This window comes from Cupressus sempervirens, chromosome 2 (genome assembly GCF_028749045.1).
Source record: "Cupressus sempervirens isolate cs-2001-9-10 chromosome 2, ASM2874904v1, whole genome shotgun sequence".
Lineage (NCBI taxonomy): Eukaryota > Viridiplantae > Streptophyta > Pinopsida > Cupressales > Cupressaceae > Cupressus > Cupressus sempervirens.
Window position 1 is genome coordinate 333,488,165 of NC_143119.1, and position 17,576 is coordinate 333,505,740.

The window sequence follows — 17,576 nt, forward strand, 5'->3', positions numbered from 1 at the left end:
ATTGTTCCTAGACCCAAGGATAAAAATGTAGTTGGCACAAAATGGATTTTTAGAAATAAGCTAAATGAAGATGGAAAAGTTTCAAGAAACAAAGCAAGGTTAGTGTGTAAAGGTTATTCTAAAGAAGAAGTTATTGATTATGGTGAAACTTTTTCTCTTGTTTCAAGATTAGAAGGTGTTAGAACTTTACTAGCATATGTAGCACATAAAGCATTTAAAGTTTATCAAATGGATGTAAAATATGCATTCCTAAATGGAATTCTTGAAGAGGAAGTTTACATAGAACAACCTAAAGATTTTGTGGATCCTAGAAAAAAGGATATGGTCTGTAAATTACACAAAGCATTGTATGGTCTCAAGAATGCTTCCAGAGCTTGGTATGCAAGACTTTATAACTACTTGATAAAGATTGGTTTTCGAAGAACAAATGATAACAACAGCCTTTACATCAAAGAGGGACCAAACAAAAAGATTGTGTTAGCTAAAATCTTTGTGGATGACACTTTATTTACATGAAATGATGACTTATGTAAGGCATTTTCAGAAGAGATGAGTAAAGAATTTGAGATGTCCATGTTTGGAGAGATAAAATTCTTTGTTGGATTATAGATTCAGTAGAAAAAAAATGGTATCTACATTACTCAATCCAAATATATCAAGTAGAAACTAAAGAAGTTTGGAATGGAAGATTCAAGACCAATTGGAACACCTATGTCTACTAGACATGACCTTTCCAAAAATAATGACTTCGAAGAAGTAGATTAGACCAAATACAAATCAATGATTGAAAAATTGCAATATGTAGTGCACAGAAGGCCTGATATTACATTAGTAGTTGGTATTGTGACAAGATTCTTAGCAAATTTCAAAGAAAATAATATGATGGAAATCAAGAGAATAATGTGGTACCTAAAAGAAATTGAAGACTATGGATTATGGTACAAAAAAGGAGGCAATTTGGATTTAAAAGCATTCATAGATGTTGACTAGGCAAGAAGTGTTGATGATAGAAAGAGCACTAGTGGTGGAGCATTCTTTCTTGGTAAAAGATTGGTATCTTGGACAAGCAAGAAGAAGAATTGTATTTCTCAATCTATAATAGAGGCAAAATATGTGATTACAACAGTTAATTGCTCCAATGTTCTTCGGTTCAAGAAACTATTGGCAAGTATGAAGGTAGAGATCAAGGATCTAGTGGTTATCTTCTATGATAACACCAGTGCAATTAGTATATCAAAGAATCTTGTGATGCATACCAAAACCAAGCAGATTTTTATCAGATATCATTTTTTGAGAGAATTGGTACAAGACAAAGAGGTAATATTGGAATATGTGAATACTAAAGAACAAATTATAGACATAATCATAAAGCCATTACCTAAGGATGCATTTTTGTATCTAAGAGGTAAGTTAGGGGTCATTCCCCTATCTGAAGCTTCATAAATAAAGTTTAGTGATGCATCAACCAAAGCATATTGAAGATCACTCAACTGATGCAATATTGACAGAGGCACATTTAAAATTAATATGTACATGAGGCACATTGATATTCATTGAATATTGTCTTTGACATGAGATGTTAAAGAGGGAGAATTTTGATATCATATCTCATAGAAATTTTCTAAAGAGGGAGAGTATATATTTCATAGAAATTTTATTATTTTCAGAGATGTCAAAGATGAAGAAATTGGTCTGATATCAAACAAGGAAAGTTTTCTATCAGAAAAAGATGTTAAAGATAGAGTTTTGCTGATAGAGGGAGAAACTGAAGGCAAAGAGAGTTCAAAATGATAGAGGGAGTTCTCAAAGATGAGAATTAGAATGAAACTAAGGATATTTTCCTTAATTTATTTTTATCTAAAATTTCATTGTATTATGACATGTTGTGTTGTCATCAATGCCAAAGAGGGAGATTGTTGAAAATAATTGATTAATTATATATTGTCTTTGATGTTACACAAAATGTCATATCATTTCCAATCAGTGTATGCCAAGCTCACTCAGGCATTGAAGATAGCTTCTTGTGCCTATCGAGCATTCTAGAGTTTTCCAAGTTGAGAAGATAGTGTCAATCAAAATCACTAGGGCGATAAAGAGAAGTTCACAAAAGTTGAGTGTTAACCAAGCTCACTCGGTTAATGAAGAAAAATATCAATGGAACAAGTGTTAACTGAGATCCCTTGGTTACTAAAGGAACTTTTTGAATATTTAGTGTTAATTGAACTCACCTGGTTAACATGGGAAATTTATTTTGAGTTAGTTCTACCGAGCAGGATCGGCTAACAAAGGATTTTCTTGTTCTGTCATATTGAGTTCAATTGATTTGTTTGTTGGTTCTAGCTAAATAAGGAGATGAATATTAAGTATTCTAAGTTGTATTCAAGATGACTTTACATTATGTAATATATAAATATAAGTTCAAGTTGAGGATTGAATATATGGAACATAACAGAAGATTTGAAGATGCTCAGAGGAAGAAAATTAGAAGGATAAGAAGAATATCCTTGTTGAGCTTCAAAGATACATTCAATCAAGAAGGATCAAGTATACAAGCTAGAATTTAGATTTTTAATTATCAATTTAGTTGCATCATAAATTAGGTCATTTTATTGTTAGTCTCTAACCATTGTAGCAGTGATTTAAATCTCTTAATAGAGTTGGCTTAACATTTATTTGTAAATCCTCTAACAAGGTGGCATTTCTATTTGAAGTGCTCAAAGACCTCTAACAAGACCAATCCTAATAGGGCGACTCCTAACAGGATCACACCTAATAGTTTTTTTTTTAACCTTTAATAGGATTGGCTCCTAACAGGGATCACTTCAGAAGAGTTAAAATTAGTAACTAGTTGCAATTAGTAGTTTTTCCCAAATTGGGTTTCTATGTTAAATCTTGGTGTCAATTGTGTTGATGTTAATTATTTTGTGTATGCAACTAAGTTAATTAAGATTAATCATAGATAATATCTTAATATTCTCATGCTAAGTAGTTGTCGAGTTATTATAGTTATTGTTGAGTTATAACATTTGCTAGTGTAAGCCAAGTTTCTGTGTGTTTGTCGAGTAAGAGCAGAATTCAATTTAATTAGAGTTGATGTTTTGATTTGTATTTACATCAAGAGATCTAGGATTTATTTTTGTAGTAATTGATTCACCTCTACACTCTCAGTTACTCCTCTTATATTTCTAGTAACTATTGCATTTTCCAACTAGAAGTTCCTCTATTCCAAAAACATGTGTCTTTTTCATCTCTTCTTCATAATGCCTCCTTGTATTGACATACCTATCATAGGTTGTATACAATTTCTCTTCTAGCACATCAATTCTATTCTTTCGTAGTAGAGATGTTGAATTCATTAATCCATAAATTTGGCTACTAAATGTAGAATGGATATTCCAAAAGATCACATTCCCACTAGGGGCCTCTTTGATTTCCATGAGAGTTGGTTTCTCATTTTCTAGAGCCAAAATGCATATTTCCATGGTTTGAGCATCAATGCTATAACCAAACCCTCTCAATTCCCCTATTGATTCAGAACTTCAAAAGAGATAGTCTTCTCTTGTCTTCTCATTTGATCAATAAATAAAGAGGAACTGATTTCCCATCCTTGAAAGACAATGATATCACTTCTCTATATCAATTCTCTTGCTTCATCAACACTTAATTGCTCACTCTCAAGATCATACTCCTATAGCCTCTTGACCATCTCTACTACTTTCTCATTGGATTCACTTGGTTTCAGTTGTTAGAACAATTCTTTTTTTTTCAATTTCAACAAGAATATTTTGATCTCTTAAATTTTTATGAAAATTTTATCTTTCATAAATTATTTGGCCTTAATAACCCATTCATCTACAATTCTTTCCTAAAGCTACAACTTCTTTTCCCTTTTCTTATATTTAGTAGTCTGAGCCATCAAGAAGCTTCACCTTGTATCATCAAATTATTGGTTGTTCCTAGGCATAATCTACAAGGCTTTCTATCTTACCTTTTGGAGAATCTCAAACATCTTTTACTTCTTCCTTCTCTTTTGATCTCATGAAATCAATTGCCAAAACAGTTCTACATTTCCTAACTTCTTTGGAACAAACATAGGTAGAAGATGTGGTGGCTAAGGGAACCCAAAAATCCTAATAACTATATAATCTTCAAATAGAAAAATGCTACCCCAATCATGTCCTAACTCTTTTCCATTATCAAACATCTAGAGGGCTTTATCAATTTCCTAGCATTCCTAGGAACCCTCTCTACTATAGCTCCCAACATATTTAAAACATGGTAAACAAAATCATTATAAAATGAAATAGCATTTGAATAAGGGTAGAACCTTTTTCCATACCCTTTTCCATTGCTACACAAGAAGATTTTCTCTAAATTCATTTGTACTTCCAATGACGCTTTTAGAAATGTACCCAAAATTCATGTATAGAATAAAATGCATGAGCAGAGAGTAATGATGAAATTTAAAATTCTTTATTCTTCCCTCCTACACTTCAACAATCTCCTCATGAATGTGATTGATTATGTAAGTGACAAATTCATACCCCAAATTTTTGTATGGGTCCTAAATATTTAGTGCCATGATGTATAATCCACCAAAAGCATTCATGGTTCCATCTAACCCTAAGACCTTGTTCAATCCAAACATTGTGTTCTTAAGATATCTTTGGAAATTCCCCAGAGGAAAAAAATCTCCCAAATTCTTTGGTATATCTCCTTGTTCATTTCTTAACTTTGGAATGTGTCTCAACATGATCCTACTAGTGTAGAAATTCTTGTGGTTACTGAAATTCTCATCAAATTTATCCAAGTCAATTGGAAATAACATAGGTCCCCATAAGTCTAAATCTTCAATAGAAGACTCCTTATCCAATGAGAAAATTATTCTTCTATCCTACCTATGGAATGATTTGCTAAAAGGATTTTAGGCCTTCATCAATGCCTTCATCAAATCAACATCAACAAAAGCCTCTGGCACAATCAATTTTCCCACATTCCTATTCCAAGGGTTGGATATAGGGACCTTATCTAACTTATTTTTATAGAAGTACCAGAATAATTCACTCCCATTTCTATCTAACACCTCTACATCTCTATAAAAACTATATTGATCTTTGAAGGCATGGTCATTTGTAGACTAGAGGTTTGATGAACCTGGTAATAATTGTAGCCATTCATCAGTGAAAGGCCTAGGGTTTTTCTCTTTTGAAGAACTTGATGGAGCTTCTTCAATTTGAGCTTGGGCAATTAGCTCTCCTTCTTTCTATGCCATGGTTTCATCTTATTAATGTACTATTGAACTCTAAAGTTTGAAATTTTCTCTACAGCTTCAATTCTTCTTTATGATTTTAAAACTCTGCAACTAGTAATAAATTCTTGGCCTTTTTTACCCTTTATCTCTTTTCTTCAACTTAAGGCATGGCATTAATGACATTACAATGGCATGCATGAGATCTTCTTAGTACTTCAAAAGTTTCCCTACATTCAACTTTGACAATGTTCGTACCTCCAACTCACCATATAATTCCAACCTAGACATGCACCTTATTCTTTTTCTTTTTTTCTTTCAAAACTAAGAGTGGTGAAGTAGCAATTTACTTTTTGCCTTCCACTTCTTAGCGGCTTTGTATATTTCTTTACCTCTAGCTATGACAGTGTGAAAATAGTTATTACAACCATTTCACATCTTTTCCACTTGATTACTTGACTTTCAAATTAAGCCCGCAATGTTGCATTACATGTTAATCTCTACTTCACAACCTTATTTTCTTGTTTACCATGTATACCAATGAATTAGCAAAAAAAATTCTTAAATTTCTTCACAATATCATGATAGTTAAGTGATTATCATTCAAGACCACGGAGATGTAGCACCAATTGTTAATCAAACACCATCGCTCTATCGCAATTTAGAAACAAAGCTCTTATGATTGACTCTCAAAGTAGAAAAATATACTTTTTAACCTATCTTGCAGTATCGCAATAGTAAAGTCATCCATCTTATTAATCATAGTGACCCAATGATCCATATCACATAATTAGTCAACCCTTCATCGTAACATATCTACGTTAAAAACAAATTGTGGCTTAACATTTGTGATGGCATGAAAATGCTTATCTCCTTATCGAGTCTTGTTTCTTTAACATACCTTTTATCCTTGCCAAGTAGTGAATACTATATTTTAATCCTTTTACCACTTCATGATGTTTAGTAACATAATATCTTCTATCCTTGTGATGTTGCAAACACTACTTAAGATCCAATCATTACCCTTTTCATGGCTTCTCAACTTAAAATTTAACTCATGGTTTAAACATGTGATGTTGCAATGACCAGCTATCTCCACTTCACAACTTTAACCTCAGATAATCTTTAACTATGGGAGATGTAGTGATACCTTTAATCTATAAAACCATGGTTATAATTTGAACCTTTGCAAATTAAAATTCACTAAGTGAAACACAAGTTGCGACCTTGCGAATTCATGCTTATCTCCACTTCACAACCTTGACTTTATACTAGCCATATTGCCAATGATGTAGCATGAACCATTTAACAAGATGTTTCACAACATCGTCACTCTCAAAATAGTTAAATAACATAACAAAGAGATGAAGCGATCAAAAGGCTTTTGCAACATTATAACTTATAGCGCTTAAGACCACAACTTTATAACATATGAAATAAAGTAAAGAACTTAGGGATATATAAGTTTTAGGCATATAACCAAAGTTTTAATGTATCTGTTTCTTAGATACATAACAAATTATGAATAATCTTGTAAATCAAAAGGTACAATTAATGGTTTAGGATCTTTTCCTAAGGTATAACAATATTTCAAGAAACCCTAAGCAGTGGAAACAAAATTTCTTTCTAATTTTCACAAGATACCTAAAAGTATTTATATTATGCTCTATGGAGTCACCTCCAATTTGGGCATGTTCAGTATCATTCTTCTCATCTCCAGTATTACCATTTAAGTTTCCCCCTTGTACATGTTGATCATGTTTCTTGGTTTCACCTTCTTGTTGTTGACCCTCAGTATTCACTACAGTATCTACTAACTTGTACAAGGATCCAATAGTTGCATCATTTTTATTTTTATCCTTGGGTTTGAGGAAAACTTTTACTTTTTCAATGATTGGGTCAAATCTAGGTATATGTGCATGTGCAAATTCATCTAATGTTGTTCCCTCCATGTTTGACTTGGTAGACATTGTGATGTCCTCATTAGGAATATCTTCAATAGTAATTTCATCCTTTTTCTAGTATTATCTTCAACCATTTCATGTACATTATCATCAAAACCTTAAGGGGAAATAGTGTCAAATTAATCATCTTGATTATTAAGCTCAATTATTTTCTTGGTATGAGTATCATCAATGTCCATTGTTAGATTTGGATATTTAATGTTGTAAATTTGCTTCCATATCATTTCAAAATCTTCATCTACTAAATTTTATTAATTAGATAAAACATAAAGATCTCTACACTTATGAACAAACATTTTCTAATCTCTCTTTAAAATTGCATCCTCCAAACCAAATTTAGGAATAATATTTGCCAATGATTTCCTCCTCATTTCCTTCTTCGTATTCAAGACATATTTCTAGCTACTATCAATCTTCTGATATAGATCATTAGGAATTTGATTTCCAATTTGTAATGGTGCATATTTGACTCTAGTCATCATTTCTATCAATGCTTCTTCCACCTTTCTCTTATCCTCTTCACTCATTAATTCATATTTATAGTACTTGAAATCGTTGAATCATTTACTATTCATTATAGTCTTATTTATTTTATCTATTTTCTTTGTTCTTTTTGGTATAGGAGCTTTAGATCCTCCTTTTTCATCATATTCTATATGCTCAATAGTGTCCTCCTCTTCTTCATCTTCTTTCAAAATCAACTTTCTTCTCATCTAAGTTGGTCTCTTAACCTTTTTTCTTGAGGACTCAAGGGCTGGCTTTCTTTTCTAGGAAGTCTTTGTTGATTGTATAGGGGACTTAGTAATTTTCACAACACCTTTCTTTACTATGGCTTGTTGAGTTGCTCAAGTTCTAGACTATGTGACCTTGGGGCTCATATAGGTAGTAGCAGTAGTCCTCTTCTTACCTTTTGATGACTGAGAATGAACAACAACTATTTCTTTTCCTTTTCCTTCATCTTCATCTTCACCTTTCCCTTCAGTGATCATCAGTGGTCCATTTCCTTCTCCTTCACCGAACATAGATTCTAACTTCTTCATTAATTTCTCAGTCTTTCTCTCCATCTTCAATATCACTAGGTTCATAGTGATGTTCTTCTTAGAAACTTCATAAGTCCCAAACTTGGGACCTCCAAGGTTAATAGCTTCATTTAACAATAACTCATTTGGTATCATTGCTTGGTCCATATTAACTTCATATTCTAATGGTTTCAACCATGTAACCTAGACATAAAATATTTTAAATAACAAGGTTAGTGTTAACTAGAAAACAAATCTCATCATGGTTTTTCTCAACCAGGGAATGGGGTATCATGTATCTCTAGTTCATCCTCTCCTTAAAATTCCTAGAATACACATTCATCACACTCTAAAAATATCTACCTAGTGTTCTAATATACTCATTAATTTGATAGATAATAGGAGTATTAGTTTTCCAATTTACTTCACCAATGCTAGGAAAGTAGTTTTGCATATAAAAGAATATACATACCAAAAGAGAACCAAGTTTGCATGTATTAGATTTGGAAACTTTTATTGTCTTCATTTTTTTCCAGTCTCCTAAGTTGTAACTCAGCAATGCCATACATGTGAGATTTATTTACAATTTTGTATCCTAAGTTAACAACCATGCATGGAACACTATTATATCTACTAGATTGGAAGATTTTAGATACAGCTACATAGACATTGAATTTTATCTCTAAATCTGTGATTGTGTCAATCTTCATTCCTCTATTTTTGCATTGTGATTTTGTATTTTCTTATATTTCTCCCTTGGATGTCATTTTAAGTGTTTTCACCTTGTTAGTGATAGGATATCCAATAATCATATGGATTACATCTTTGGTTATCTTAACTAATGCATTCAACCATATGTGCATGTCATGAACTCAACTTAGCACAACCCTAGAATATTCTAGCTAGCTTTAAAATTCTTGGGAAAATATAGGGTAGGAATGAGTCTAGTTGACTCCAAATGTTTAAACTCTTCTTTGAGTTTCCCATTTACAAACATTTGATCATAAACTTCATGTAGTTTGAGGTCTCCAACTTTTCTAATTTTTCAATGATAAAATGATCACACATCATTAAAACCCTAGGTGGTATAGCAGATAGGGCATCAACCTTATCAGTCTTCACTAAAATTTCTAGGTGTAATTTGAATTTTTCATCTTCATACACATCATTCCTATTCAAAGTGAGTATGTTTAACTTTTCCTTGGCCTTCCTCTTAACACTTGTCAAGATTGAAGCCATTTTTGTGTAGTAGGGTTTTAGTAAGTACTCAATCTACTCACTTGGTTGTTTCTAACTCACTATGCTCTCAAAATTGTTGATAAAATCTCACCTCAAATTCTACTACAAATGATTATTTGTTCTAATTTATCAAACTTGTTGAAATCTCTTTGAATGTAGGGTAACTAATGAAAATTTAAAAAATCAATTATATATAATAAAGTCACCTTTTTCAAAAGGAAGCATTAAACACATTGTACACCACTATATGTTGTATTTAATGAACTCGGTTACCTTTAGTATCTTGTTCATTACACACTTCCAAAATTAGTTGAGTGACATAGTAGACTTGATTTATACTTGAGTAAAGTACCTTCACATCATAGATATAGCTAACTCATTTTCCACTACTTTCACATGGTTATCGACTAGCTCAGTTAAGCTCAACTAATTTACATATTCCATAATTCATAAATTTTCCTAGTGCATCAAATGTAATATAGATATGGACTTCCTTCCATTTTATTCTAGGAACTAGTGTTTGGTTTTTCAATGATAATATAATTCCTAACCTTCTTATGTGTTTTAAATATAGGTGGATGTTTCAACTAATCCATTGGATGCGGTTTCCTCAATTGTTACATTTGATGTCTCATTTTTTCTATCTTCCTTACCCATTTTTGGTTTATTTTTTCACACATTTCATCTGCACCCATTTTTCCTTTACCTTTAAGATTTTCATCATTTTGTGTTGAGACTCAATTTCTATAGTTCCTACTTAAATAATTGACCATATAAAAATTATGACATGTCATGCTAGTGTTTCTCCAATTACCTGATCTTCCTCCAATAAATAATTTCATTTAGTATGTAGTAATATGACCATACTTTCCACATACAATTCATAAATACCATGTGTTGTAATCCCAATTAATATTACTACTCTTCTTTCTCGATTTCTAGTTGCAATTTATCTTTCACCTACAATCTTGTGACTTATGTCCAAACTTGTTTCAAGTATAGAAGTAACCATTAAATGCATACTTCTTAGGTGATTGATTAAACTTGGATCTACACTTGAATTCTTTATGTCCATACTTATTGTAATGATAATAGTAATAATTGAATTTGGAAGTAACATTGTTCTTACCATTTTTTCTCTTGCATGTGTTTGTTGTGTGTCCAGGATTTCCATAAATGATAGCATGTTAGTTTCTTCAGCTTTGGCTTGGTTTTCTCATTCCTTTTCTTCACCTTCTTTGATGATTCACCTTGTTCAATAGTATACTTCTTAGTATATCCAAGGCTATATGTATCTCTCAAGTCTCCTTTGTGCTCAGAGTTGTTCATCCACTAATTTGATACTTTCTTGTGATGTGTTCATTATATCCATAAAATCTTTCTCATCCTTCAATTCACCCTTCAGTCTTTCATTTTTAGTCCTTAGTTCAATAATTTCTTCTATTTTCCTACCAATTTTATGGTGGTTTTTGTTGAGTAGTTGGTTTGTCATAGCAAAATGATTTTGTGTCAAGATTGAGATCTCTTCATCTTTTGGGTCCAATTTTGTAGCTATTTGTCTCTTATCTTCTTCCATCATATTCTTTTCATCTTTAGCATTTCTTTTGTGCTCCATCAGTTCATAGTACCTCATGGAATCGACCTTATTTTTCTTACTTAGTATTTTCACTTACTTGGTAAGATTATGATTACTCTCAAGTGCTAGATCATCAATAGCAATATCAATTTCATCATATGTGTTTTGAATAGATAATTCTTCAATGGTTTTCTCCTGGTAGGTTGTCTCATTATTTTTTTGAGAAATTTCCTTTCTCTTGTTCAAGGATAACTTCATATTGTTCTTTAATTCACTAATTTGATTCATGCTCATCTATAGTTCCAATATCTAATTCTTAATAATCCTATCAAATATGTACTTCTCCATGAGTCAGATATTTTACTCTTAGGAAATGAAACCTTCAAAAGGAGAACACAACTCTGATGCCAATTTTTGGAAATACCAAATAGATAGGATGTTGAGAGGGAGGTGAATCAATATCCTCTAAAACTTTTCCTTTTACTCAATAATTTTTTTCTTTGTTCTCACTATTACTTGGTTAACATTAAGCATATGACAGTTTTCTTGTAATTGAAATTAAATTAACTAAATCAACTTCAAGACATAAACTCATGAAAACATAACACATAACATAATTAATTTTGGTATTACAAAAACCCTTGGTCCAAGTGAAAACTATGGTGATGATGGAACCCACAAATTCATCACTACTATAGTTAGAGGTTTCCTTGTGAGGGCTATAATGTTTTTCAATTCTAGTGACTTACTTGGTTAGGAGTATACAATGAGATCTATAAGGATCTACCTTTTTCAAGGATTTAAAAACTCATTAAGTGTGTACTTAGTTAAGAGATTTTACATAGAAGACTATTAAGTCCACCTTTTTCAAGGATTTAAAAAACTAGTACAGCAGTTAAACAATAGCAACAATGACCTATAGTAGAAACTTACTTTACCTAAATAGATTGTCTTTTTCTCAGTATTTATCACCTTCCTATGATAGATCTGCAATTCATTATAACTCTATCTTTTTCCTCTCTAACCTCTAATTATGACCTTGATTTCTTCATTACTTCAATACTCCCTTAAACAAAACTTCACCAAATTCTAACCAGCAATGACATCAATAATAACCTTTTAAATGTTCTCAACTATTCCTTTTATAGTATTATTTTATCATATCGTAGCTTGACCTAATTAGGGTTTTATAACTTTCTCAATTTGATCTCTAGTTTTGATTAATGGCTATGGAATCATCTTTCCTTTCTTTTCTTTCCAACTTTAATTTCATTGGTTTATTCTGATGCAAGGAGAATTTGAAAAGTTGGAGCTAGAAGCACACCTAACTATCCAACTACCTCACTGAGTAAACACAATAGAAGAAAACAACACAAAGAAAAACACTAAGGAGAGAATGAACAAAAAATACTTCATTAATTCATCATATTGTTCACATACATTCTCAATTGTGAGGCCTTCCAAGTTATAGCCAATAAGATTTACAAAATCCCAGACTTAGGATTTTTACAAATCTTTAATTATGACTTCTAGCTCCCTTCACCCCACACTACTTAACCTAAACCTAGACACCCTTAGTTATACTTGTCAAAATGGCTTATAGAAGATTCTAGATCATTACATAAAAGAAGGTCCACCTCATAAAGGTACACACACATCCCAATGCATGATCCTACCATTAAGTTCATGATCTAAATTAAATACATAAGTTGACTCAAAGTTAGAATTAATCATAGACAAAATTAGTCAGAGAAGGAATCACGCATTATAAAACATTATGTTCATTTGGTACATGAAGGAGTACTCAGCCACCATAGTACTTAGTCAATACTGAATAATCTTGTAAGCATTGGATAACTAGGTCAACACTAAACAACTTGGCCAACTCTGAACTCAGTAGCAACTGAAACTCAACAACCAATGGAACTTGGGACTAATTACAACTTGGCACTAACAAGTAGAATTAACAAATATGATAAGGATAACAAGGCAACCTAGGATTCTCCTACATCATGATTTGTATTGAAATAATAAATAATCATTGCACATTCTTCAATAAAATCTTTATAAATCTTTACGTTGATTCATGTAAAGCATTTTCCTTACTCAGTAGAATCAAGTAGCATTTGAATCTGTACTAATTCAAATTATGATGCTATTCATGTGACACTTGGTACATACATTTTTATTTATTTCTAACACTAGATAGGAATTCACTTGGCATCCTCTATATAACTTGGTAAACTCTATGCTTGGGGTTCATTGTATTCTTCTCTACTTGATGTAAATAGAATTACTTAGTATGGCTTGTAGCTTGACTTAGAATCAATAGATAAAGTATCTCTCAGGCTCCACTAGGACTTGGGTACAACTATAATAGTATTCCATTTCCTCCTTCATTTCTTGGGAACGATAATGACTCAATTGTTATATGCATTTTGACACTAATAAGAAATATGAGTCAATAGACTCTTGGTTCCTAGACCTAATCGTCAGCTTTTACAACTCCTCGGTGTACTCTTTCACTATCAAATATTTGTTCCTCTTATTATGTAACCTTTTAAATAATTCAAGTTCACTATTCTCCAATATGAACTTACCTTGAAGTCTAGAAACCATAACCCTCCATCTAGTTGTCTTAGGTTAACTATTATCATTGTTGTCAATCTACAATTCTTTACATCATAAGATAGCATGACCCTTCTAATTAGTATGTGAAACTCTAACTCTTTGTGGATATTTAACATATTTAAGCTCAAATTAGTCTTCTAATTCATTAATCCAATCTATCACTTCCTCTAAATGTAAGTAACCCAAAAGGAATACAATATCAATTCTATGACTCTTACCCATTAATTTCATAGCTCCTAACAATATTTCCTCTTCACTACAAATCTTAACTTTAGTTGTCTTGAGATCTTAAGCTTATTCCTCAAGTTCATATTTGATCTCAATGTTTCTCCTCGCTCTAGCTAAAGCATTTCCAATCCCAATCCTTATCTCATTTTTAAAATCCTCCATTATCTTCTCTAGTCTTCTAGGACTCATTCTTATAATTGACATATTTATCAAGATGTCAATCTTCAATTTCTCAAGTTTGATCATATGATCACAAGTGTTGATTTCCCTAATCTGATTTTACAATCTACCAAAACAATCAGTTTTCCTCAATAAAATAGGTATGTCTAATATCCAAAACAATATCAAATTCACCAACCAAAAAATCATTTCTTGTGTAACCACTATAATTGCAAGTCAAATCCAATCTTCTATCAACCTAAAACTACATTCAAAGATGTGATATCCAATATTTTGTGAGATAATTGAGAGGGGTGAATCAGTTATCCTCAAGCTTTTTAAAGAATTGACCAACTTTTACCAACTTAAACTTATGGAAAACTCACTTAGTAAATAGGTTAACCTTAATTAGCTAAACTATAGTAGAAAATTATAGTTTTCACTTGTAAATAGAAAATAATATGTAAATAATTCATGCACACATTAACACCATTATTTTTAACTTGAAACCCTAGTTAGGGTAAAAACCACCTAGGAATTGTCACCCAAAATAATGTTCTCTTATGAAGTGAGTGTGGTTAAGAACCAACCTTGTCAAAGGTTACATATATATTTGCTACATGTCACCCTATTATGGTATTTTAAGAAAAGGTCATCTAGACCTTATCACCCCTCAATGAGTAGCCTATCTAAAGGATTTACAAACATTGAATTGAATGTCATCTTACAAAAGGATTTACAAATAGAAAAATTAAGTCCACTCGATTAAGATATTTTCTACTACAATGTTAGACAGTAATAGTAAAATGATCTAATAAATATTCAGCCATCTTTTTTCTTATTTAGATCTCCAATTTTCTCATATCTTTGTGTATTAACTAGCCATCACACTATCTTCTTCAATTCACTTTATTTTTCACTTCAAATCTGCTTGGTATCAACCTTTTCAACAACTTTTCCACCAACTTGACTATCAAATAGATCAGTAGTACTTTTCTTCTTTTTCTTTCCTTATATAGATAGGTTTTTTCCACTTCATCACAAAGATTGGGGTTTCTGTGAATTCCTTTGATCCAAACAATTATTTTGCAACATATATTCATTGAATTTAGCACTAGATAAAATGCTTTTTGAATCTTTCTAGTTGTATCTTCACCTAGGAGCTAGATTTTTACTTGGATATCAAAACATGTCTCAAATATTCACCATTATATTCTACCTTTTTAATTCCATCCTTTGATCTAGCTAACTAACTTTTTCCTTATCTTTGAATCTTCTACAATATTCTATATCTCCTCTTGATGTCATCCTTTTCTCAATCTTTCATAAACTATTTTTCTTTACAAATTGTGTTCTTGCTTCATTGAACACCTTGTCACTCAATTAACAATAAGTTTTCTTAGTAACCATACATGTTCAGTTACATCTTCTACTTGGTTAACACTTGAGTTACTTAACCTTCATATCTTCTTCTTTTATTGACCACCATTTCTATCTCGGTGCAACTCACTGATTCCTTAACTTTTCACTTCCAAACTTCATTCCTTTCTTACCAACCAAAATAACTTACTTGTGCATCATCTCAACACTTCATCAAATCATGTAAAACACTAAAACCAATATTATCTTTCCATAGATCAATTCATTAGTTTTCCAAATAGGGTCACATACTTAACATCGTTTCTTCACTTCATCTTCTATCTTTACCATCCAATCTATATTCAACATCACATCCTTCAGATGATTTACAGCTTACATAAATTAGTATTGTCAATTAGCTTGACATCAATGACAATGTAACAAATGATCTAACTCTTCTTCATACATCTCATATCTTAGTTATTTTACCTTGTTCTTCATCGGCATTACTTTTGTTCATCAACATCAATTGTGTCCAAGAATATCCCCCTTTAGTATTGATGGAAATAAATTCTAAAATATACCAAACTTCATCATCTTAGAAACTCATCCCAAAATATCTCTTCTCATTAAGTCTCCCCATTTGATTATGCCTCCCTTCCTTCTATTACAACTCCACTCATTCATTCTCATCCTGCTCTACTCTTCTCCTTTCTTCATTCTCTCACATTTAATTCTTCAATTAATAATGGTCTTTCTTACTCATACTCTCCCATGTACATCTTCTCCTTCAAACTCTTCCCAAGTAAATCTACTCTCTCCTACTTAATCTCTCCCCCTTTGAGAATAATACCAAAGGTAACTATAAACCTTATTAAAAAATTATTTTCCATGTAGTTGTACCTTTCATCTTTCTTGTGTTGATAACTTCTACTTCCTTCCCATCATTTTTACAAATTTAGGTAGCTCCTAAGAGTTATCTCCTACATCAACTTACAAATAGATATTCTAATAAAGTATGAATTGATGTAATATTGCATCTTCTTTTAGTTGACATTAGATAGGGGAATGACCCATTATTTACCTCTCTGATATTCAAAGGTATCCTTACATAATGGCTTTGTAAATATATTTGCCATTTTTTCCTTTGACTTTACATACTCTGGCCTTACTGTTTCTCCTAAACTTTCTTTCTCAAAGAGAGGTACTTGATTGATATATGTTTTTTTTTTGCATGCATCAATGAATTTTTTGGAATATTTATAAAACATGTGTTGTCATAATAGATTTTTATAGGATCATTCATTTCCTCTTGCATCCCTTCCAATTATTATTTGATCCACACAATGTTAGAACAATTAATTCTAGACGCTACATACTCTACCTCAGTAGTAGATTCTAAAATGAAATTTTTCTTCTTGGTTATCCATCTCGCCAATCTTTCTCCTAAAAAGAAAGCTCCTCCACTTATACTTTTTATTCCATCCACATTGTCTACCCAATTAGTATTATTATAGACCCAAAACTCAAAATCTATATCTTCCTTGTACCATAAACCATAGTCATCTATCCCTTTTAGATATCTGAAAAAATTCTTCATAAAGGTCATTTGTATTTCCTTAGGATTAGAAAAATGCCTTGGCATAATACCCACAATTTGAGAAATTTCTAGTTTGTTATGAACAACATGTTATATCTTACCAATCATTGATCTACAAAATCTTTCATTATACCTCGATAGAATCATATTCCTATGATAGTTTATATCATGTGATGATTGATGCACCAAGTGGTCTTGAATATTTCATGCCAAAGGTTTTTAAGAATTTCCTTGATATATTTGGAATGAGTTATGTATATACCATCCTTGTCTTGTTGAACTTGTAATCCAATAAAGAATTTGATCTCACCAAACATAGACATCCCAAAATCTTTTCTCATTTTATGAAAAAACATCAGTTTGTGTTCTCCAAATAGGATATCATCAAAAAATATTTCAGCTATCAAGATCTTATCTTCATATTCACTCTTTAGGTACAAATTTATATTTTCACTAGTTCTAAATAAAAAAAATTCTCATCAAATAAGAATGTAATTTTTCATACCATGTTGTTAAATATTAACCATGATATTCATATTGGTCTAAGAAGTGT

At 31.5% G+C, this 17,576-nt stretch overlaps 1 protein-coding gene and 1 pseudogene across 1 annotated transcript in view; one reads left to right on the forward strand and one right to left on the reverse strand.

Annotated features, from left to right (window-relative positions):
- The window catches only part of LOC149572470 (protein NLP9-like), a 29,020-nt pseudogene extending 20,621 nt beyond the window's left edge, over positions 1 to 8,399 (reverse strand).
- LOC149572469 (bifunctional pinoresinol-lariciresinol reductase 1) overlaps positions 1 to 17,576 on the forward strand; it is a 194,610-nt gene that overhangs the window by 103,820 nt on the left and 73,214 nt on the right. The window lies entirely within an intron of this gene.